The sequence below is a fragment of the Neophocaena asiaeorientalis genome, unplaced genomic scaffold, assembly GCF_003031525.2.
Source record: "Neophocaena asiaeorientalis asiaeorientalis breed wild unplaced genomic scaffold, Neophocaena_asiaeorientalis_V1.1 scaffold21, whole genome shotgun sequence".
Classification (NCBI taxonomy): domain Eukaryota; kingdom Metazoa; phylum Chordata; class Mammalia; order Artiodactyla; family Phocoenidae; genus Neophocaena; species Neophocaena asiaeorientalis.
This window is the reverse complement of record NW_020174053.1, coordinates 2,796,622-2,821,818: the sequence shown is the minus strand read 5'-3', so window position 1 is coordinate 2,821,818 and position 25,197 is coordinate 2,796,622.

Below are 25,197 nucleotides of genomic sequence, written 5' to 3'. Positions count from 1 at the left end.
ATAACACTTTGGATGGATAGTTGGTATAGATGTGAAACAGATGGAGGCAGGAACTGAGAGCAAAAGATACTTTTGAGCCAGCTAATAAAATCTGTAATGAATGAGGGGAGTGAAAGGAAGATGGAGGATAACTGTGACAAAGACAAATAAAAGAGTTAAAGGATAGTGAACCAGATGACATAACTTTCAAAGAAAGAGGCCTTTTTGCAAGAGGGTGCAAAAAGTGTTAGAAGGAAGCCACTGGATTGAATCGGTGTTCTGGGCTGAATATTTTTAAGCTCCCACTCCCCAAATTCATATGTCGAAGCCTTATCCACCAATGCAATGGTATTAGGAGGTGGTCCTTTGGGGGGTAATTAGGTTTACATAAGGTATTAAGGGTGAAGCACCTAAAATGGGATTACTGCCCTCATAAGAAGAGGAAGAGGGACCAGAGCTCTGTCTCTCCGAGTGCACACACCAAGGAAAGGCCATGTGAGCACACAACGAGAGAGTGGCTGTCCGCAACTCAGGAAGAGGGTTCTCACCAGACACCAAATCTGCCAGTACCTTGATCTTGGACTTTTGAGCCTCCAGAACTATGAAAAATAACTGTCTGCAGCTTAAGCCACCAAGTCTCTGCTATTTTGTTATAGCAGCCTGAGCTGACTAAGACAATTGGTAAATCTCGTCTGTTATTTAGGATTAGCTAAGGAAGAAACATGGCTTAACAGAACACAGGTTTACTTCTGCTTCACATTGCTTATCCAACACTGATCATTCAACAACAAGGGGAGGAGGGAGCTCTGCTCCACGTGGGCATTGAAGAACCCAGGTTGATAGAATTCCCTGCATCTTGAAATGTATCGTCTGAAACATGCGACCTCCACAGTCACCACTGAGAGAGAAGAGATGGTCGGAGAGCTGTGCACTGATGCTTAAATGTCCTACGTCGCTTCTACTCACGGTCCAGTGGCCTATCCTAGTCAATGGCCCCAGTCACCTGCGAGGGGCTGGGGAAGTAGAGGAGCAGGTAAATATTCAGTGAGCACTAAAGTTCTCTCTGCTATCTCTGTAGCAGACTCCACAGACTTGTTTCATTCATTTATTCAATAAATATTGGAGTGCCCATTTGTGTCAAACAGTGTGCTAGATGTTAAGGATCCAAAGATGAAGAAGTGGTTGAGCTTCCTGCCTAGGGAGCGTTTGTCAACGCTGATGCCTTCTTGTTCTCTTGGTGCCCAACCCTGAGCTCTCTTTGACTATCTCCTTCCTGGTTAGACTCTTGGCTGTGACTTCTGTTAAGTTCTCCTGCCTCTTATTCTAGACTCAGCTTTTTAAATGAAATCTCTTCTAGGCTACACGTTACATTGGGTAGAAGAGGTATAATTCTGGTATTATGAGCCATATCTTTTCCAGTTTTTCAGCATCAGGAATGTGGGAATGAGTAGTTTGGGGACATTAGTTTTCTACTGATGAAAGATGGGACTCAGACCCCCTTCAGGCAGACGTGTCCCTGGATACTGACCTGAGCAAGAGCTTCTCCCATCTTCTCAGGTGCCTAGGATGGAGTGGTGGGTGGCATCTGGCTGTGTTTCGGGCTTGCTGCCACTAGGATGTAACAGGATTCCATGGGCCATTATTGACAATTTATTAACTCTGGAAACCAATATTGCACATAAACCTCCCCAGCCCTGGCCATCCTGCCGTGAGCACTCCCTCCCCGTTATTCCTATAAATCACCGGAGAGAGGCTGGGAACCGATCGATGAGAAAAAATTATGCCATATCATTAGATTCCATCATAGACAACTTGAACTATTCCTTTTCTGTCCTGTGGTATGAGGAATCATGAGAATTGATAGTCTTCCTCTTCTCCAGCGATGGGTTTATGACACAGTGTTACCTACACCTATTTCTTCCTTAAAGCCATCAATTAATTTTGGGTACTTACAACTACTCAGTCACTTGCTGAAATTAGCAAGCCTCCCCCCCAGCCCCACCCTCATAGAGTCTTAATGGGATTTTTAAATAATGATATGCTTTCCCAGTTTTGGCTTCCTTCTAATGCCTGATTCAGAATAAGTTTCTGCCTCTGACCTTCTGCCTAGACTCTTCTCAGCTCCCTGTTTCTAGGGAAGTATCTAGTACTCAACCCCAGTTTGCCTCTTCTCTGCAGATGGTCAGGACAAGCAAGCCTAAACTCACTGTGATTTCACAGTCACCATCCTTCTCTGGTTCCCCCATTCCCTTGCTTTGGGGGATTCCCCTCTGAGATCTAACCCCTTTGAAAGCAAAATGGAGGAGTGAAGTCCTCTGAGCAAATAACCCAGGGGCTACCTCTCGGGGGAAACCCCAGTACTTGAGTGGCTACAATGCGCATAGGTAAGCTGTAGGTCAGCTGAGCAGATGATGGTAGTGGAAGGTTAGGTGGCCGAGGACATGGGGGTGATGCACGGACAATATGGAGTCGGGACACAATAATAAGTCTTAGTGTCTCTGAGACAATCAGCAAACATCTGCTGAGGATCTTCTACGTGCAACACATTGTGCTAGATGCTATTTTAAACTTTCACCTTATTTGTATATAAACCCAGACTTTCTGTGAGAGAAGCAAGAAATTCTATCCATAAGTGCTTTTCCCTAGTCATTCTCTGGTTAGTTTTTAGTAGGTTCACAGGGAGAGGAAACATCCTCTGGAATGATTCATTTATTTGTTCACACATGCACAAAATATAATTAATTAATGTTATATGGAAGGCAGCGCTTGGGATGATTTGGGGTATACAGTGATGACAAAAACATAGCCCCAGACCATACGTATTTGCCATCCTGTATGAAAAGTAAGACTCCCAGGCAGGTATCTCACAATTCAAGGCAGTATGCAGTAAATGCTTTATGACTGGTGCAAAAAGAAGTCTTTATTGGTGGAAAAGGTAAGAAGGAGAAGTTCGCTAGCTGGCTTTTTCCTGTGGACTTTTGCATAAACCAGAACCCCATCACCACCTTCCAATCCTACTAGAGTTGGAGTCTGAGCCACCAGGCACAATAGCACTAGTCCAAAGGACTGAACAGCTGGAAAAGTGCCCTGGGGGGCTCCTAGCACCTGCCACCTGTTTCTGAGATTTTCCACCTCACACAGCGTCTAGGGCTGCCGGGGGACCTGCCACGTTACAATGAGTCCCCACCCCAAAGCGGAGCTGATTCGTTGAGGTGAGAGCTTTGGCTGATTTTGTGTGACTCTTTCCCCAAGATTTTTGGTCTTGGGCTTGAAAGAGTGGAAATTCTCTCTTTTTGTGGCTGGACTATAAGATGTGTATTTTGGGGGCTGCCAGCAGCCATGTTTCCTATGACCAGACCAGAGAAGTAAGGGAAGTAAGCTTGCAGAGAGAGAGGAAAGAATGAAGTAGAGGCCAGGAAAGAAGAATGATTCGAGATGTAGAGAAAGTCCTGAGGGAATCTGAGCTCCTGGTTATAGTAATTGCTAAACCCCAGCTGAATTCTTGCTCTTGGGTTTCAGAAGACATCCCAGTGTTCTGACATTAAATCTTCCATTTTGCTTCAACCAACTTGAGTTAGGTTGAGCATCTGTCACTTTTTTTACAGTGTTAAATCGATCGAAGTACACTAGGCTGCATGAAGAATTTACAAAAGAACTATCTGGAAATCCATTATCATGACTCTCAAAATCTCTCACCTACAGCAAGGAAATCATATATTGTCCAATTGTTGGAAATCACGAGAGGATTTTAGAAGAGGTTGCCTGAGGGAAGTCATGCTCGGAGCTTCCTTTCACCACAGAGTGGAAGTATTTTTCCTGCACCTCAAGTCACAGGAAAAGCACCACTTGGAGTGCTTGTTATTTTCCCCACTGTTAAGGCATCCAGGACACTGGTGTCTGACTCCTGCCCATAAAACTTCAAAGGCAAGAAGGCCCGAAATCCCTTTTCTTTGTGAAGCTAAGGAAGTTGCTGCTGCATTGGGACTAGACTGTACTCCTGGGGTTTGTGATGGCAAAAGAGACAAAGGTGTTTTCTATGGACCCTGTAGGCACTGATGGGAGAGAGAACTGGCCTGAATCCAGTGTGAGTTTCCCCAAGGGGGTTGTAATGGAAATCCCATAGGGAGAATCTGTGTGGAGTGGGCCTGGGGAGGGATGGCCAGCGGGAAGTTGATGCAGAGCCTGAGTCATGGGGATGCCAGCAGCTGTTGCCAGTGGGGCCTCTGATGAGCCATGAGGGCACCCACAAGAGGGAAGACAGCTTTAGACACCCTCCAGATCCAGAGCCCTTGAAGCCATTTCACTACAGTTCCTGTCAAGAGAAGACTTTCCTGCTCTTCTCACCTGTCCTCCCTCCCCATCACCCCACATGCAGAGGGGTCAGAGGGGTTGAGTTGAGTAGAGGGGGGTGAATGAGAAAGAAAAAGGATGCTGACAGCATCCCTCTCCCTAACTCTTTGGCAGGAGCCAACTAAAGTTGAGGCAGGAGGGAGAAGGGTTATCTTTCTTGACAGAGACAATGTCATATGTTACTACTTTCTCTTCACTCTTTCCTTCCGAGGCCCACTTCTCAGCCCCCTGAAATTAGGTGGGACTGTATGATTAGTTGAGGGGAAGGACATATGAACAGAAGTGATGTGTGTCATATCCAGATGGAGGCACAGAGAGGGCCCTGTGTGATTCTCTAGGCCCCTAAGGGACAAGAAACCACAAGATCAAAGTGGTCTGGATCACAGAGTCACCACTTGGAGGGCAGCTGTCTAGTAGGGTTTCCTGACTTCCACTGTACTCTGGATGAGTCAGAAGTAAAACGTATGCATTGATCACTGAGCTTTTAGGGTTATTTGTTACCATGGCAGAAATTTATAATATCCTGATCGCTATATCTTTGTATAAAGATTGATGTGTTGATTATAATATTGAAATGGACACTTTAAATTATTGAAGCTAGATACTATGTTGATGACTTGAATTGACCTACAGTCTCTAAGAATGAACAGAAAAGTCAGAGATTTTACCCCGTGTCAAAAAGAACTAGCCATTGGACAAGTTTAAAGGGACAGTGGCAAAAAAACACAAACACATTGCCTTTTGAGCATATCTCATGGGCCCTGTTTATGCAATGCAGTGGTTACTCTTGCAATGGGAATAATAACCCTTGCCTCCTATGTAATTTGCCTCATGTAAATTGCAAACAACTTGGCGTATGTCCGGTGCTTAATAAAAGTCAGTTTCTTTCTAGCGGAAAGAGTGGGAGAATATGAAAATGGAAATGTAGAACAGGGGATATGGGATGTGGATGAAAAACTTCACCAGCTTTACTCTTCTGCCCAAGGCAGGACAGCCCTCCAGGTCTAAGGGTCTAATCTCTTCTGGAAATGCTAAAAATTAATATTATTTCTTTTAATTTAAAAAACGGAAGTTTAGAAAAACCTCTGAAGTTTAGAAAAAGAAGACTTTCTTAGAGACCCATGAAAACAGAATCACTACTGGCTAGGAGATCTTAGACAAAATAGTCAACCTCTCCAGACTCAGTTGTTTCACTTGGCCTAGATGACCTAGCAGGCCCTCTGAGTTCTAATATTCATTCTAGAATGAAACCACTCACGGGGAGGGAGGGGAGGTAGGGTGGTCCATCACACGCTGTGTACCCTTAGGTGCATGAGGTCAACACACTTGCGGGGGGAAGCTGGGCTGGAGAAATCTATGGCTTCGGGCGCTGCCCATCCAAGCCCACTAACTCTGTTAGTCCTCAAGCCCGAACTGTTTTCTTGGAAAGCCATCGCGAGTTCATTTCCCTATAGCTGGCACAGCGCAGTCCTCCAATCTCCCCAGGCCTGGCAGTAAAGTGGGCTTGGGCTCCAAGCTGTGCATGCGAATATAACACAAATATTTATCTTGCCCATAAAATACAGTGACAAGCTGCCCAGTGTAGCTGGGCCCCGTGGTCTTGCAAGATGAAGACCGGCTACAAAAGGCAGCTCGCGCCCCGGGGCCCCGCGGGCGCAGCCCCGTTCAGCATGGGCTCAGCTGCGGAGGAGTATTTGCTACAACTGCAAGGGCAGATTCTATTTCAGACCTGTGGTGTGTGTATTTCTTACTGACTCCTTTTCAAAAAGCGAAATCAATATCAGGCCAACCAGGAGATTTCTAGGGATATAAACTGTGGGGCTGGGCAGGAGCAGGGAGGCTTCTGCCTTGTGATCAGTAGAGCAGAGCTCTCTGGGAGGCCCTGATCTGCGCTGAAGTTAGTGCTCACCACGCCGGGGATAAAAGCAGAAACGTTAGACGACCCCTATTTTGATCACCGGCTCGTGTAACAGGGCTTCTCGCGAGAGTTCTGGATCACCAGGGTGGGGGAGGTGCGGTGGGTGTGAGTGGTGGAGGAGGGGGCTGGGCTTCCTGGCGCGTACCTTGGGGACGACCCTGCCCAGGAATGCGGGAACGGGCCTGCTCCCTCTTCTCAGACGGGGAGGGTTCTTTATTGGCCTCTACGGACACCCTTCCAGAGGGACTTCCACCCAGCGCAGCGATGGGGGTTGGTAAACAGGACCAACCTTCCGGTGGTGAATGGGCTCCAGCCATCTTGTCTGATCCCCAGGACTACCACCAGGCAAAACCCCCCGTTTAACCATTCTCCCAAGTTGCCTGAAGCCCCGCCTGTAGCAATAAATGCAGAGTCTGAGGCAGCGGCAACGCTCCACTCACTGTGAGTTGTCAGATCATTTTCTCTTTCACGTATTCATTCAACAGACTTTTGTGAGCACCCGCCAGGGGCCAGGCCCTAAGAGCCAGTGCTTGGCCGGGAACCTCTGGAGAAGAGGGAGGACAGAGACGCCCTGGGCCCTGGGTGCCTGCAGGGCCGGGAGGTGCTGCTTGCTAAAGGCTCAGGGGAGGGAGGCCAGCACCCTTCCATCACCTTGAGTGGGCCTGACAGGGAGGTCCCATGGGGGGTCGGAGGCAGCAGCTCCCAGTGGCACCCCGTGAGCTTTCAGCTCTTTGGCTCATCCCAGACCCCCGATTGGTGCTCATCCCATGGGACTTGGGGCTCAGGCATGGAAACCTACAGAGATAGGACCTTGTGGGGGATGGAGGGGATCCTAGAGAGGGGTTCCGACCCTGTATTATTATTATTTTTTTTTCGGTACGCGGGCCTCTCACTGTTGTGGCCTCTCCTGTTGCGGAGCACAGGCTCCAGATGCGCAGATTCAGGGGCCATGGCTCACGGGCCCAGCCGCTCCGCGGCACGTGGGATCTTCCCGGACCGGGGCACGAACCAGGGGACTCTCAACCACTGTGCCACCAGGGAAGCCCTGTATTCTTTTTTTAAAATTAATTTTTATGAGATTATTTGAGGCCTGATACGTACTATAGGAACCTTATTTTTATTATTTTTTGGCTGTGACTTGCGGCATGTGGGATCTTAGTTCCCCAACCCAGGGATCAAACCCGTGCCCCCTGCAGTGGAAGCATGGAGTCTTAATCACTGGACTGCCAAGGTATTCCCTAACCCTGTGTTCTTGTTCTGAGGCCCCTCTCCCTCTCCCAGTACCCCCCATCAGAGGTTCTGGCACTACATTGAGGAGACATGTGGTGGGGGGTGGGGGGGGCACTTGTCCCTCTGCTCCCCAATCTCTCTTCTCCCAAGGTGAGGGGAGGGGAGGCTCCCAGCCCCCATGCACTCGCTCTGCTCCTGGGATGGGTCTGAGCCCCGTTTCTCAGGGGAAACAAGGCCAGGAGCCTCTCCCAGCCAGGGGCCCCTCCCAGGGCAAATTTTACCAGAGTCGATTTGTTATTAATGATGTTCTAAAAGCAGCGAGTTTGTGGTCAGGGGGAATCAATTGGCCAGAAATGTGACAAAAGAGGAAATACTCTACAGCATCTGAATGTCTGAATTATTGATGATTTCAGTTTGAGGCTTTCAGACCGTGTCAGCTGGTGCTGAGCGGACACACAGCGAAGTGCTCTCTCTTCCCACCCTGCTTCCCTGGCCCTGTTTGGAACCCAGGGAAGGTATGATCCCAGGGCCTGGCCAGGGAGGCATCTAGACAAGGAGATGGAGGAGTTAGAGGGTGTCGAGTCAGCCAGCTGGGAGGCCCCAACTCTGGCCTGAGCGAACCACTCTGAGATTTGGGGCCCACGTCTCTTCAGCCCCAGAGAGACCCCCTGATATCCCCTGTAGCTGCTCTGATAGGCCAGTGCCCCCTGCAGAGTCCACTTTCTTTCTTGTTTTTTGAGGGGCTTGAAACTTCTGGAGCATCACCTGATCTTTACATGGGGGAAGGAAGAAAAAAAAATCCTCAGCTACAAACAAAAACCAAACCTTGTTCCTTTTAATGTAGGAACCATTATCTCTTCAATCCCAGCTTTAAGATTCAGAGCTAACATACGATGCTAGTGGTTCCTGGAGGAGATATGAATTCATTTCTGACGTCTGCTGCGCTCTGAAAACCACTTGTCCACAGGCTCCAGGAATGACAAGGTCTCTGGGGGTCATCCCCCACCCCTGCTCCCTTCTCTTGCTTCTCAGGTCTCTATTTTCACCAGCTACTACAGTTGCTCACAGCTCTGTAAATAATCTCATTGCCATGTAAACGCTGACTCCCTCTAAGAGGATCTGGTAAATCCTGATTATGAATTCATGTCCCTACTTCTAACTGGCTCGCTCACCCGCCTGCCTTGTCCCTGCTGGGTGGAAATGCGTGTAGGAAGCTCAGTTACAGGCTGACAAGTTTAGCAAATGAATGAACACACTTCCTGTCCACAGGGTAGAATTTCACTCGGAAATAGTCCCTGGCCTCAGCCAGGGCATCAGGGCTGTGTCCCATTTCAGGACACTTCAAGGGAGCCCAAGGAACAGCTGTTGAGCAGATGAAATGCTACTTGCTGTCAGCACCTTTCCTCGGCAACCTAACCCTTTCCCTGCCGGGTCATTGCCCTGCTGACTTCCAGTCTCTGGATTTTAACCATTTCATCAGTAGCAAATACCAAAGGCATTTGATCTCTGAGCATCTGCTAGAACGAATGAATTCCTCATTCAGGCCCATTGCTTACAGCTTACACCTTCATGGAAGGTTGAAGCAAGGGTTTCTTGCTTCAACCTTCCATGAAGAGTGATCACAGAGAGGCAGGGCCTGGGGGTTGGGGGGTGAACAGGAGAAGCACACAGGCCCCCTGAAAGGTGGCCCAGGGGGCAGGAAGAGACCTGCAGGGCAGGGTCTAAGGAGGAGCTGGGAGATGAGGGAGGAACCCCAGTCTCTGCGGAGTTTCCCCAGTCAAAGGGAAGGGCTCACAGGCCCAGGTATAAAAGCAGACAGAGGCAGGGCCAAAGAAACCAGGCATCCTGGCTGGTGGCCTGCAGGCTTTCCTGAGCTCTGCCCTGCCTCTCTCCTTGCCCGCCGAGTCTGGCTGCTTCTCTGGGCCTTCTGGGAATGCTAAGCCTCTCTCTCTGCCACCTCGGGTTTCCTTTCAGTGAAGCAGTGAGATCCACAGATACTAGCTTCCGTGAGACGCTTGAATCTTTTTCAGCTCTGGCTGGCCTCAGTTTCCCCATGAGGTTCACATGAGTGGAGAGAGAGCAGAGTCAATGAAAGGCAGCATTTAGCTTACTCGAGGCGGGAGCATTGGTGCCTGCACAGAGCCATGTTTCCACCCGCCGTGACCTCAGCCAGTAAGGTAACCCATCTGGAGCGCGATCTGCTGACCCCTCACTCCCCACCGTGGCTCCCCGAGTCTGTGCTGGTCCTTCCATCCCAGCACCAAACACAGCCCCACGTCACTGCTCACGCTGGTGATTTTCTACTAAGGAGGCTGCTGCATGGCTGGGTCTCAGATGCCCCTCAGATGCATGGCTGGGATGCTTGGGCTGCGGTAAACAATACCGCGGTTTGCCTGTAAACTGCCAAAGTGGCAGCTTCCCTGACACCCACCATCACACCTCTCACTGCAGCAGCAACAGTGACAAGAACGCGACCTCCTAGACGACCCCGCACCGGCCCCACTTGCCACACCTGGACCGGGACACTTCCTTAATGGGTGGTGTGGCTGGAGTTTCCCTTGCCGGTGGGAGCCTGGCCCTGCCTGAGGAGTATGCTTTAGTGACCATTCTGGCTGGCCAGACGGGCTGGGGCACAAGCCCACTCTGCACGGAAGCAAGGAGGAGGACGGGCTCCAAGAGGGTGGTGTGCTCAGGAGGCATCGTCGTTAGCTGCTTCAGAAGTAGGAGGGCGTAGCGCAGCCGAAGCCCTAACACTGCCGTGGACCTGACCCCCAACCCGCTGGGCTGTCTGCTTAAGTAATGTGACTTTGAACAAGGTTCTTAGCATCTCTGAGATCTGTTTCTCCTCGCTGTAAAACAGGAAAAATAAACCCTATCTCATATACTCGTGAAGATTAAAGATAATGTGTCCAGTACATAATGGATTTTCAATAAATGTGAATTTACCTTTCCGTCCCTCCCAGCCCAGTGTGGTGATCCTAAGTGGGGTAACGATACTGAATCAATAGTCTTCCCTCCAATCAGAAGCCTTTTACCTGCGCTGTGTCTTTAAATAACCATCAGGCGTCACCTCACCTGCTTGTGCTCTATTTCTTGGAGGTGGCTTTTGAGCCTCTGCTTGAGCACCTCCAGGGACAGTGATCTCATTAGCTCCCAAGATAGCCCATTATTTTTAGAGAGAGCTGCCTGTTTGAAAGTTCTTTCTATGGAGCTGCTGTCCTCTTACCTGTAATTTTCACCTGTTGGTATCAGTCCCCCCTCTGGAACCACCTGGACCGTTTTGATTCTGATCCCTCCCCTGCTTGGCATGGTGGGTGTCACTATAGAGAGCACAGATCTTGCCCATGAGAAGTCACAGGTCAAGATGAGAGAGGGGCAAGGCTGGGAACTTGTTGCCTCGCTGTGTGCGTTTTGTGTGCGTGCGGGGTGTGCGGTCAGAGCCCTCTCAGTGGGGTTGAGCTCCCAGAATGGTTTCCCCGTCACAAGGCTCCATCAGAATCTGGAGGAAAGATGGGCTGGTCCGCTTGTACTGAGCTCTTGAGGGTGGTGTGGGAGATACAGTGAACCCAGATGACTTCTCGTGGAGCTGAACTTCCTGCGTGGGAGGCGGAGGGCCTCAGGAGCCATGGGCACAGGGTGGTCCTGCAGTGGCAGCCTGGCAGATCCTGCTTCCTCTCTGGTGGTCGGGTTCCATGCCGTCCCTGCCAACGTGGTCAGCCAGCAGCTCCCAGAATTATTTTCCGGAAGTGGACGTTATTTTGCGATTCAAGCAGGCCTGTGCTCTGTGCATGCCAGCCAAGTGCTCGGTATCCAGGGCCACTCCACTGTGGGCAGCTGCTTGTTTGAATCCCCTAGAAAGGAGCGTGCTCAGGCAGGAAGCCTGGGGTCCGGCAGGGTGCTGTCTGAGCCCCAGGAGCCTGGGTTTTCTCTGGGGGACAGGCGTAGGCATGCAGGGACAGTGGGAAGAGAGCTCACTGTAACTGGGAATGTCATCTAGGTGTGAGATGGTAGGTCCTGCAAGAAGGCAAGAGGAGATTGGCGGGGTCTGGGCTAAGATGCAACATCTACGCACCAATGCCCTGTTTCTAGCCAGCGCCTCCCCAGAGCAGGAGGCAGTGTGGCCTGCTTGAGGGAGGTTAGGACAGCTGGGCTGGTGACTCTGCAGTGTGGCCAGCTCTGAGGAGGAACCCCCATGGCCATCAGGAGGCTGTTGCAGCTCCGAGGTGGGTTCAGGCCTCTGTTCCCAGCCTCTGTATCTCTGATCCCCGGCCTCTGTACCCAGGCCTCTGTATCTCTGATCCCCGGCCTCTGTACCCAGGCCTCTGTTCCCAGCCTCTGTATCTCTGATCCCCGGCCTCTGTACCCAGGCCTCTGTTCTCAGCCTCTGTATCTCTGATCCCCGGCCTCTGTACCCAGGCCTCTGTTCCCAGGCCTCTGTATCTCTGATCCCCGGCCTCTGTACCTCACTTACTGCTTCACTGAGCCCCACCCCCAGTGGCTGGAAGGCAGCCCCATGGAAACAGTCTGTTTAATGTGACGTTACCCCTGGAAGCAGTCTCCGCTACGGGGACTTAACCAGCCTCTCTATGCAGGGACGGGCACCCTCACGACCTAGAAATGTCAGTTCTCTTCTACTGGGGTTCCCTCTGCCCCACCCCCTTTCTATTTTGGGCAATTTGTGTCTGGGTGTGGGGAACGCCTCTTCCTTCTCTCTGAGGTGGGAGTCACTCTGAGTCCCAGGCCCACATCTCAGGGCCTTTTGCCCAGAAGCCTCTAAGAAGCCCCTTGTTCTCGCTCTCTGCGTGGAACAGTGGTGTGTTTTGAGGGATCAAAACCCCTCTTGTCACAAATATATTCCCTTAGGCCCACCAGAAGCAGGTGCTGAAATACCCCCAATTCCAGTCATGTTGCTCTTAAGAATGATCTTTCTTCAGAAAGACCCTGTCAAAATGCAAATGTTACTCTTACCGGAGAGGGTAATACGGTAACTTATTACCAACCATTATCCCTTTAGTGCAGTTTGTCAGCTTCCCAGCTGAGAACGGGGCCTGGGGAGAGAGGAGAATGCAGGTCAGGTAAGGTTTGACTGAGGAAGGGCATGGGAAAGGGTGAGAGAGGAGCCCTGGACAGGACGGGCGCCTGGATGGATGGGGAACAGTCAGGGAGATGGCAAGAGCAAGGGAAGAGCAAGTGTGGCCAGTCACGGTGCTGCCAGCGGGGCTGCTCCCTCAAGCCCTGGTGCCACCGGTGTCACCTCGTTTTCAGGAAGGGGCATCCTTAGATAAAGATAGCCCCTTCTAGATTATAAATGGAAAAGAAAGAGCCCTGTGGATGATTCGGAAATCATTACGTTTCATTTGTCAAACATTATTTTCTTTCCTAGCCCTTTGCTTGTTAAGCTAATGTTAATATTAATCTATAATTCCTGGAGACACATCGATGGACAAGAGAGGAAGAGGAGACACAAATTACAGGGCAGGGAGAGTCAGACTGAGATTAAAGCCCTGCTCCGGGTAATTCTCAAAGAACGTAGCCCACGTATATAGTAGATAAGAGAGTGCTTGCAGTCTTAGGTGATTTTCCTAGCAATCCCCCATGGGGATTTTCCTAGCAATCCCCCATGGGGAAGGCAGCAAAAGTCTTCTCTCTTCCTGGCTCTAACAGTCACACTGAAGAGATATTTTGTGTTTGTTTACTTTGCAAAGAAAAGAAACGATTGAGCTTTAGAACCATAACGTCCTTCCAAGGAAAGTAAGCCCTGTACCCACAGGCCTGCTGCTGAGTGTAGGGTGGAAAGGTGGCAGCAGGGCAGAGAGGGGCAGCCCTCGGTGAGAGTGAGAAGAGTTTGGAGACCTGGGGACAATTCAGAGGAAAGAAGAAGCGATGATGGGGAAGGGGCCGAGACTTGAGTCCAGCAAGAGGCCCGGCCAGAGTGCTTGGGAAGAAGGGAGGCCAGCGGCTGGCAGGGGGCTTGACCAGAGCTGCCAGTGTTTTGGTGAATACTGGGGGTGGGGGCAGCTCAGGAACACCCTTCTTTATCTCCAGGAAACTTTCGGTAAAGTCTGACACACACCCAGAAGATAGTGTGAGCGGAGGGTGTTTGTAAATCCTGCGCGGGGCTGAATCCCACATCCCGGTTGATGTGTCATAGGAAGGGGACAGGAGTTGTGGTCAGCAGGATGGCCATGGACTGAACGGATTCAGAGAAGACACAGCTGTGAATCAGGGGTGACCAAGAGAACATAAGCACCTGCGAACTTGAAGAAATCTTCACGTCTTTTGACTTCTACAGACTGAGTCGGTGAGGGGCCCAAACTGACTCTAAAACTATGCCTTCAGGTCCAAGGAGACCCCTGCAGACAGAGTGCAGCAGGATAATATTTGGGGGTATCGGGCGATATGTTTTTTCCAGGCATTTCTTGTATCTCCCTCTTCCCCCTTGCGGGAGGTGGCAAGCAAGGCGTCGAGGGAGTAGTGATAATCTAGAAGGCAATTCTTGTATTATGCGTTTCAAAAGCCCAGCCCTCAAAGCAAGACAGAGAGAACCCAGGACAAAATCAGAAGACACGAAGCCACATGCAATCTGTCAGTCCCCACCCTCGGAGCCAAGATGCCTCAGGTTGCGCTGGAAGATGCAGCGCCTGGGAAGCAGCAGAGTGGTTCCCGGTGAGAGCCCCAAGAGAACACTCCTCCCCGCACCCCGGCCCCCCCTGCCCACCCTCCAGGCTGAGTCCAGAGGCAGGCTTGGGGAACGACAGAACTTCCAGACCAATGACCAACGTGGGGATCCTTTCCCAGAGAGAGGAAAGTGGCAATTTCCAGGGTTCTAGCATGGGAGCAGAAGACCCTTCTGTGGAATGTCCAGGTGTATGGGGAGGGTCCTCGCAAAGCAGAATGTGTGATGTGCAGCCGACAGCTGTCGGCAGGTGGCTCAGAAAAGCCCAGGAACCTGGAATGGCTGTGTGGCTGGGGAGAGGAGGGCCAGCAGTGACCCATGGGGCCCGAGGGCTGCAGCCCAGACAGGACAAGGAGTGTAGGTGGATGCCAGTGTGGCGAGAGGCCACTGAGAATGGAACCGCCACCCTTCCCCCGACCCAGGTGAGGGCACTGGGTAGCCCCTCCCCAAATTCGAGGCAGTCTCCAGTAAAGCGAAAAACTAGAGCCCTGAAATGAACCGAGGTTAATTTCCTGCCACACAATGGAAACTCAGAATCAGAAATCATTTTGGTTATAGCAAGAGTAGTTACGTTTCTTTTAGCAATGGTTCTGTGAACTGAGGTTCCTTCTCATCCACAACAACGTTTGGCTCAGGGAGTTTTGGGTCTCGGCCCAGCTGTGGGATGCTGGTAAAGGCTCAGGGATGATTTGGTGGCAGTAGAGGGGCTACCCTAGGGGATCTGATCTCCCCGGCTCTATCCTTCCCAAGGGGAGGAGATCAGGGTGAGGGCGGGGAGCCTCTTCCCGAGGTTCACTTCAAAGCAGTGTGTTCAGACCCGGAGGAACCAGAGGCCTTCCCTTTCCTCCCTCACAGAAACTTGCCATTTCAACCCCAGAGTCACACTATCTCAGCAGAAAGGCTGAAACTGATACAGGCCAGATGCTGGGCTTCTCTTACGGACACAGCGAGAGCCTGGCCGCCCCCAGCCGGGCTGCAGGGGGAGTGGCTCATTGGCAGGAAAATGGCCAAACCAAAGCGACGCCTAGGCAGTCAGAGCCGCCCAAGTGTCAGCGGAGAGAAAAACGGTCAATGAATGATCCTAGAGCGGCCTACAGCAGACACCCCAAGGTCGAGGGCTCAAATCCACACAGGTGGTCCCACTCCCGCTGGACAGGCAGTGAGGGGAATGGGGACGTCTGAGCTTCCTCGGGTGGCCTGCCCTGGAAATTCACGGCGTGGGTCCCTATTTTGGCAGGCAACCCACCCTTCCCCACCCCCTCTTCCTGAATCTGTAGAAAAGGCTTTTCTTGGGGCTCCAAGGAGGTAGGATTCTCAACCTTGTACCATCTGCTTCTTGTCTCACTGGATTCTTTTTGTACCTTTTCTCTGATGAGTAGGTGCCATTTATCCAGCAAGAGTTAACCAGGTTACAGTCTTATACTCCTTTTCTTGTTTTCCTTTATCTGCCTTTGAGTTTCTGAGGTTCAGCTGCCTCAGCTCAAAGGCTGAAGGGAGATTTCCATAAGGCGCTTGCTTCTTGGGCTGACTTTTAGGATCTAGGGTGACAGGGGATGGAGCGTTTTGGCCTCTGTACCCCAACTGTGCTTTGCACCAGACTAAAAGGAATACTGTCGCCACCCTCTCCCCGCAGAGTTCCCACCCCCAGAGGTCAAACATTAATAGCCTTCTGGAAGCCTGTTGAAGGGGTTGTAATGGAAATGACTCCATTGTCATGGTAACCCTTTCTGGCCTGGCCAGGGGCTGCTCTAGGCCTGCCTGTCTCTTCTGAGTTTCACATTTCTTTACAAGCAGTGAGCTCCAGCCTGGTAGGTCTTAAGAGCAGCTCCTTGTGATTAGGGGCCCAAGGGGAAGGCTGTGAGTGATCTAGGCCTAGACTAGTCCTTAGTCGACAATGTGATTCTACATCTGGCTCACTCATTCCAGGAAGATGAGACCTGTCACTACATCACTGACTATCACCCTGCCCATTGACTGGACACGTCCAAAGACTGGCAGAATTGTATATTTGAAAAATCCTGAGCTTTGGAGCAAACACATCTAGGTTTGAGTACTGACGCTGCCAGTTAACAGCTGTGTGTCCTTGGGCAAGTTACTAAAACTCGCTGATCTTCAGATTCTACCTCTCCAAGCAGGGGTAATAATACCTAGTGCACAATGTAATTGTTAGACTTCAATAAGGTAACTATATAATGCAGGTGTGGCAGACTTTTCCAAAAAGGTGCCAGACAGTATCTCAGGTTTTACAGGCCACACGATCTTTGTTGCAGCTACTCAATTCTCTCCTTCTCGCTCAAAAGCAACCAGAACCAGAGCCAACAGTAAGTAAAGACCGTGGCCGCGTTCCAGCAAAACTTCAGAGTGGCCTCCAGGTGGCCCTTGTTGGGTAGTCCGGGATGAGCACACTTTCTGGGCAGGAGCTGTATCCAAATGAATGATTTGCATCACAGCTGCGCGGAGAAGGGACTCCAGCGAAGGGTGGCGGCGTGGTGACCCAGCCCAGGGCAGGATGAGGACTCTGGCCTGCCACAGGCTCTGCAGGGCCCTTCATGTCTCTAGGGAGGTGTGCTGAGCTGTGATTTATTAACGCACTTAACCCAGGCCTTCCTCAAAGAGGTTTGCTGGGAATGAGGGAAGGAAACGGGGGACCTAACCCACTCACAACACTCTAATTTAATCAGGTTCCGGGCAGTGGGGTTTTCCTGGACCCTCTAACAGCAAAGGGGATTTGGAGCGGTTTTTAATTCTGTGTTCACAGGTTCCAAACAACCAGCGAGTAAGGATGCACCAAACTGTTATGCCCAAAAAACGCTCAGCCTTGCTGAGGGGTAAGCAGCCACCTCCTTGTGAGACAGGAGCTGGGCCCTTGGGGCCAGGAGGCTGCGGGCTGTGGAGCATCAGTCCTTCCAGAGTGCTGGCTCACTGCAGCGGGACAGTGCCCTGCTTTCAGAACTCAGGCAGTGACTTTCCAGGCTGGAGGCTGGCTGGGATCAGGCCTGTGGTGTCAGAGCCTCATGAGGGGGACAGAGCTTGCTGTGTTGCTGGTCTGGACAAGTCATCATGTGACCACAGGGAAGGGTTTCCCATCTCGGGCCTCCGTTTACCTCTCTGTAAAATCGGTTCATCCCCCCTGCCCCGCCAGACTCTGTGAGGCCGAGTAGGTGTGGGGAGCAGGCTGGCTGCTGGGACCTGTGGGCACAGGTGGTGCACGACTCCCAGAGAGTTCTATTTCTGTGCTCTGTGCTGATGACACCGTGTTTTCTCCCGACAAGAGCTCAGCAGCTGTTCCTTCCCGCTCACCCCTGTGGCATCCCTGTTGAGGGGGAATATTTCTAGTTCTCGCTGACAGCTTTCTCTGCCTTGGGACGCTTTCTTCAACTCCTTATACCGATGCCTTACACACGTGTATGGCACTTCACAGTTTACAAAGCAACTTCAGAGACCCGGGCGGGGGGGTGTCCTTTGAGGTTGGCCCGGCAGGTGGGTCCAGGCCTGAGTCAGCGATGAGGAAAGCTGGTGAGATGGGTTCACACTCCGCTTGGTCCTTGCCACCAGTGGGTTCAGAGCTGGGCCCGGCCAGGCTCACCTGGCTACACCTGCTGCCTCACCCACTTCACCTTTGCCTCTGCAAAGCTTCTCGGGAAACCTGTTCCCTGTACAAAGAAACAAACAAACAAAATGATTGTTTTGACTTACATCTAGCTTTTCACTGTAATAAAGGTACTAAGGAATACTTTGGGAGGAATGGTAGGAAGTAAATTAAAAGAAAACAAAAGAAAGATGAAGAGGGTTTTTATGCTGAAAAGCTGCCTCTTCTCTCCCCAGAACTGAGCTTCTGTCAGCATCACTGGCTCAAAGTAAATTCCATTTTCAAATGTGACTCTTTCCCCCAAGCCTTCCACAAACTCAAGCCAGACAGGTTTGAGGGAGAGTGTGAGCTATTTTTACCACAGTCTGGGGTTCTCCCTATTCATTGTTGGAGAGAAAAAAAAAAAAGACAGTTGAAAATCCTAAAGAATGTTCTCCGGTTGTGAATTTGCACCCAGCTGTCTCTATGTGTCCACATCCACCAGCATGCCTGCCGTTCCTCTGGGGAACCTGAGGTCAACACACTTTTCCTCTCTGAGAGGCTTGCTTGGCCCCCTGTCGTCTCTGGATGTAAGTAGCACTGACAAGCTATAACCACGCCCTAGGCCCTCGTCACCCCAGGGGCCTCCCGGTCTGTGGAAAACTGGACACCACCTTCTATATCCAGAGGGCAGGAAGGGAGCCTTTGCTCCATAGTCACGGCTTCTAAAGGAGACTGTCCTCTAAACTTCCACCCTCGGGCACTCTGTCTTCTCTAGGTGCTGCTTGAGTGGTAGCCAAGATTGTGAGCCTTTGAGATAAAAAATAAAAATTATAGCAGGAAAGAAAACCCATAATGCTGAGCCAGGCCTCCTGACAGCAGAAGGCCCTCTGAAGGAAGCAAGAACCGATACAGAGAAAATCCTTGCAAACAGCCATTCTTTCCCACTACCTTCCCCCACCTCTCTCCCCTTCCTCTCTATCCCTTCCTCCCCTCATCTTTTTTTTTCTCCTTCTCTTTTCCCCTGTAAAACCTACCTTCCTTACTGAGCAGAGCACCTATACCACAGACCCTTAACTATATTCTCATCTAGAATAAATGAGGTTTGTGTCATATTTTAACCCTAGGCAAAATTATATTAGAATGAACAGTGAGTTCCAAGAAACTGTCTAAATAATTTTGTTACGTTGGAAGTTTTTCTAGCAAGTGTTGCTAGGAAAAAAATATGACTGAATATCTTTGAGGCCACAGAGTGTTTTGATTGTAAGGGAATTTGACATAATAGTAAAGGGATATCCCAGGTATAGTGTGGACATTTTCTCTGACCCTCAGAGCTTCACATGCCACCCCTACCAGACTCCTTCCAAGCCCTCTGAGATGCTGCCATTCAGCAGCTGGCCAGGTGTTCCTCACAGCTGCATGACCTGCTGGACTTAATTATCCACTAAGGATTCCCTGAGGACTTCCTGTGTGATTAGCAGCTGGCTGGGTGCTTTGAAGACTTTGCAGAATGTAAGACAAGATTCCTGCCCTTGTGGTGTTTACAGTCTAGATGAGGGAGATGCATCCAGTACACACACAGCCAAATTGAATAGAACAGGGCCATACCTAGGTAAGCGCTACCCTGTATGCCATCCTCGGTCTGTCTGCCACGTGAACCCATCCTTCTAGACACAGGTGAAGATTAAGCCAGCCCTCCCCTCATATCCCCATCCTCCCAATGCTTCATACCCTTTGCATATAGTATACAAATTCCACTGTAGAACATATCACATTGTGTCGTGTGTTGGTTATTTTCATTTCTGTCTCTATAAGCGTTTTGAGCTCAAAGGCTCCATCTTGCAAAGTATCTAGTGAGGTACCAGGCACACAGTCAGTTTTTAAGAAAATTCTTAAATGTTTGTTGGATGTATGATGTGAGCTAAGGACTGGTGCGAGGGAACTGTTGGCTGGCTGCCCCTCCATGTGGGATTCTGTAACGGGGCTACGCTACACAAGGAAAGGTACATAAGGAAAGGAGATGCTGCAGAGGGCTGGGTGTGAAATCACAGCACGCACAGCTTCATGTAATAAAGGTACTAATTTCCTTCATGTGGAAGGAAATTAGAATTCTGAGGCTCACTTCTCTGTGCATAACTTTGGGGTCAGGAAGTCTAGTTTGGAGACGTTGGAGGTGGAAACTGGCCTCTCTGGGCCCCTCTTAGCTGCATCTTTGGGAGAATTGATGTCTGCATTTTAATTCTCTCCAATACGTCATTAACCCCCCAGACACCCTTCCCACTGCAACGAGAGCCATGATGAAGGTCGGAGGAGGAGAAAGAACTCTCTTTGAGGGTCCTGTCCTTTGCCCAGTGAGAAATGATCTATTAGAGGCTGACAAATCAATAAAGGCAATTTAAGCCCCTTTCTTGGAGTCTGTGTGACTTACAGGAAGGCAATGGTGTAGTGCCTGGGGGGTGCCACGGGCCCCTTGCTCCTTCCCCTCTCCGCAATTATAGCAAATTCGCTTAATGCGCTAAAAGCCAGTGAATCATGTCGACTGGTGATGGGATGGGGAAGGTGAGAGGGAAGACTTCGGATGCTGGCAGATGCCCTGCTAACCTTGGTTCTAATTAGGTTTGAGTGAATAGCAAACAAAACAATCCTTCATTTGCGACAACCAACCGTGGTGGAAAAGAGACCCCTCGTCGGTTGCCGCAGATGAGCGATACCCTGGATCTTGAGAGAAGCCAGTATGACTCCTCTCCTCTGGGTCACGTCTCTTGAAAGGGTTGGGGCTCTGCTCAAGCACTGGTGGATTTAGACCCATATTCTCCAAACTGGGGCCAAGGTTAACATCTTGTAAGTGTTCTGCTTGTTCCTTGCAAGGGGATGGGAATCCTATAGAGATGGGGCTCATCAGCATTAATCACAGAGAAGAAGCCACAGCATTCCTCTCTTTCGTGCTAAGGATAGAATTTTAGTAGTCTTAAAATTTAATAGAAAATTCTATAATATAACTGGACTGTATTGATCAAAACTGCCCCAAGGTCAAGAAAGATGAGGGGAGACTTCAAGGCTATAAAGAGCCATCATGACAACTGAATGTTACCTGTGATCCAGGATTTTCTTCACCCACGTACAGCACTATTAGAATAAGGGGAGAATTTGCCTAAAGTCTGTAAATTAGCTAATGATATTGTTACAATGCTAATTTCCTAATTTTTATTATTATTGTATACTACTATGTTAATGTAAGAAAATGTCCTTATTTTTAGGGAATACACACTGAAGGCATAAAGGGGCATCGTATCTGCAACTTACACTCAGATGGTTCAGAAAGAAATCTATCTATCAAAAGCAAGTGTGGTAGGATATCACTGTGTGTGGAATCCAGATGAAGAGTGGATGGGATTTCTTTGTACCAATTCTGCATCTGTTCTCTAAGTGTGAAATCATGACAAAGTAAAAAGCTTTAAAAAATCCAATTTGTGAAGAGATTGCCAACTATGGCCAGTGGAACAGAATATGTCAGTCCCTTTCTCTTCCGCTTTTCCCAAACCGTCCTGTCCATCCAAATCATGGTCAGGTTTGGGATTTAAATCTCCAAATACACAGGGAGCTGTGGGTGATTTCTGTGAAGTGGTTTCTTACATGATGGGCTTACATGGAGAAATTTGAGCAAAGAACCAATGAAAAATGAAGAGCTTGGGCCAGATGGTCACCAAGCTCTTTTCTAGCCCCACATCCTGTAACCTTCTGATTCCATGAAGTAGGAAAAAAAGCTATAATAGTTTGAGGCCTTTAACACAACTTGAAACAACCCTCCTGCCTTGCTTGTGCTACTGATATTCCCTAGGACCACACAGGGCAGAAGAGGTGAGTGTTCTACCTACTGCTGTGTGGAGGGCTTCCTTTGTTCTGGAAACCCAAAGCAACGATATTCCCCCCACTGGTCTCAGACAGCCCACCCCAGCTCCTTCTCCCCGGATAATCCCAGCTCAGGTTTGCTAATGTCATGCACTTCCTCAGGGTTCCCAGGACTAAGAGTATGAGAACACATTCCATTAAGATGCAAAGGATTTGTACTGATACTCAATATATCTCTATATACATATGGATGTACACATGCATTTTCCAATGCCAATCTCCAAAACTGAAATTCTGGAACAATTTTTTTAACTGTCCTCCTTTGTAAAATATCTTTTAAAAATATTTAACGAGCAACCGTCATCAGTTCTGAGTTTCTCTGGACTTAAAGATCAAACCATCTGCTAAGATTGGCTGTGGCACCTTCATAGGTGCCTCGTGCGGTGGCTCGTGGCACTTCTGGGGATAACCCCGTGGATGCTTAGCCCCAAGCCACACACCAGGAGCTGATTCTCCTACTTACAGGAAATAAGAAGTAGGTTCTTGGTGGGGAAAGGAGAACTGACCACAATGGATGATAAATGCTTTAAAGCGCAGTTTTTTGTTTTGTTTTTTTGGTGATACGCGGGTCTCTCACTGTTGTGGCCTCTCCCGTTGCGGAGCACAGGCTCTGGACGCGCAGGCCCAGCGGCCATGGCTCACAGGCCCAGCCGCTCCGCGGCATGTGGGATCCTCCCGGACCGGGGCACGAACCTGTGTCCCCTGCATCGGCAGGCGGACTCTCAACCACTGCGCCACCAGGGAAGTCCATAATGCACACCTCTTTTTGGTTTGTTTTTGACTATGTAGCAGATAACTATGGTGGACATTGTTAGTTGACATACCTAATAACCATTCTTCTCTTCTTCTCTATTATCAGAATCCCTGTTTTGCTTGTGAGTGAAAATACTTACCTTCGCACACTATCCTAAAGCTAGGAGTGCTCATATAATCTAGTTTTGGCAGATGGATTGTAAGAAGAAATTTCAGGGAAAGTTATCTTTCCTGATAAAAAAAAAAAATAGACACAGCCGGCACTAGCCTTTTTCCTTTGCCTTTTCCCTGTCTTTAAGCCTAGGAAGTATGTAAGTGTCTGTGATGCCTGGACTGGAGAACAGCCATTCTTGGAGCTGTGAGGCTGGGAGCCATAAACAGTGTTGGTGCAGCAGGGTCTAAAAGGAACCTGAGCTCTGGCTCCCTCCCTAGGCTGCCCCGGCCATTGCACTATATGGGAAAATGTACCCCTTGTGGTGGGGTTTTTACTGCATGCCCCTGAAGGCCACCTCAACGGAGGCATCACCCCTTCCCCCACGCTTGCGCTCTTCCGTGGCTCTGACTTCACACCCAGGTCCACTCATGTGCTTATCAGAGAGCCACCCGCTCTGCTCTACAGTGTCTGATTCAGGGATGGGCCCACAGCTTAAGCAGAGCAGTTGGGATAAATGAAGACTTTCGTACCAGAAAGATGGACTTTCTTCACCTGTGGATTTGGAATTACGATGGTACAAAGTCTACAATTGCAGAGACCATGTGGTTGAGGTGAGAAGAAAACCTGCTGAGGAGGAAGCTAACATTTGTGAGCACAGCTCCCAGCTGAGAGATGAAGGGTCTGGGTTCTCATGACATCATTTGAGCCCCTATGTCAAACTGTTCATAAAGCTGGTCCTAACCTTGGACTGTCTTATTATACAAGCCAAGAAATGTCCTTCTTCCTTAAGCTAGTTAGGGTTTCCTTGAGCCAGGTAGTACTGCAGAAGCCCTTATTGATTCAGAGGCTCACTGAGGGGGTGAGCCAACTGAGGGGAAATTCCTGGCAGCAGCTTTTGGGTACTTGGAAAGGGCCTCATGGCTGATGACCTGGGGTGTGATTTGTAGGGGCAGGAAGCTTAGTTTAAGGAGAGTTTGAGTCCGTGTCAGTGTCATTCTTCATCCCAGTTGGACATACATTTTGATCTTTGGGCCCAGTGAGAACAGTTTTGTCAGCTCTGAAAATGAGACCCATCTTGGAGAAAAACAGGGGTCTAGTTTGTTTGCCCTGGGGGAGGGTAATGCAGGCTAATGGAGTGTCCTGTGGTGAGTTATCCACTCATCTTTCAGGAAACACAGTCACTGGGGACAGCATTCACTTTCATACAATTGTCTCTGACACCATCTTAATTCCACAAATTACTGTCAACTGGAGCCGTAAGGAGTTATTTTTCAACTAAATTTACTTGGCAGGCCATAGGGCAGGCTTTCAGAGCGTAGCTCATAAATGGTCCTGGAACTTTCCAAGTGAAATACCTGGCATTTTGTGTCTAGTTTTAACGCAGAGGAGGTAGGAGATAGGAGCTGTGGAGGGAATGGCAGGGCTCAGAGGTTAAAGGAAAAGCCCACATCCTGTGGACTTAATATCATCTGGGATGAGCCCACTTGAGAGAGCTTGAGGCATTTGCTGGAGGAAAGGTGAGACCCACAGTCCACGGCGAGCTGAGGAAAGTGGGCCCTAATGTACTGTAGCGTGTCCCTTCTTGTTTTAAACCCTCACCTTGAGAACAAAATCTACCTCAGAGGTTAACATTGTCACTCTTCTGAGATACCGCGTCTTCAGTGCATTGTCTTCCGCGTCAGCCCTGAGCCCCAGGAATCCACATGTCCCCCAAGTGCTGTGGCTTTTATCCTTGGCCTTTCGGGACAGCAGAGATGGCTGTCTAGGATGGAGAAGGCTGGGCCTTCCCTCCTGTTCCTCCAGCACAGCTTCTGGATTCAGCCAGGGACCACCCACCCTCTCCAGGGCCTGAATAGAAAAAGCCAGGCTTCCAGAATGATCTACATGGGCTTCCTCCTCCCAGCTAAGTACTACATAAAACTGAGGGATGAGAGCTCCTATAGAGCTCCAGTACCCTCACCCCAAACACCTTATGGATGTGCTTTGGGGCCGTCAACGAGAACCTCATCCTCACAGCAGTTCTACATGGTGAGCATGGTGGCCCCGCTTCATAGATCAGGAAACGGAGCTCAGAGAAGGTGAGACATTTTACCCAGGCCACCCAGCCTGTGCCAGAGCTGGTCTCTGTCTCTGAGGTCGGTGTTCCCAGTGTTCTTGCCCCTCTGCCAGCCTGCATTTCCCCAGGAACCCTGCGGCCAGAGCACAGTCAGGTCTTTGGGGAGCAGGCGGTAGTGTGGGTGGAGTGAGGTTCCCTCACTGGGGTCTCTTGACACCTGATGGCTATGAAGGTGCTTGAGGGGCAGATGAGACTGTGCTCCCCTCCCCCCCACTCCTCCACCTTCCCTCTCTTCAAAAGGAAAAAAAAAAAAAGAGATTTAGCGCCTTTATCTCTGACCCAGGTCACAGCTGGAGAACACGAGTGAAACAGTCCTTGTGGCTCTGAAAACCCCTGGCTGCTTTCCTAGGGTTGAGTCATGTCTCTGCTTCAGGAAGGTGTCATTAATTTGGTGCAATAAAATGAACAAATGCAAGTAACAGTGTGGCGGAGAGCTCCCCAAAGGAGCTGAGAAATTTCTGGGTTGTATCCATAAGCGTGGGCTGCAAACGAAGATCACAGAAGGTGTTGATGGGCCTGGAGCTTGAAAACATTCCTTTGGAGC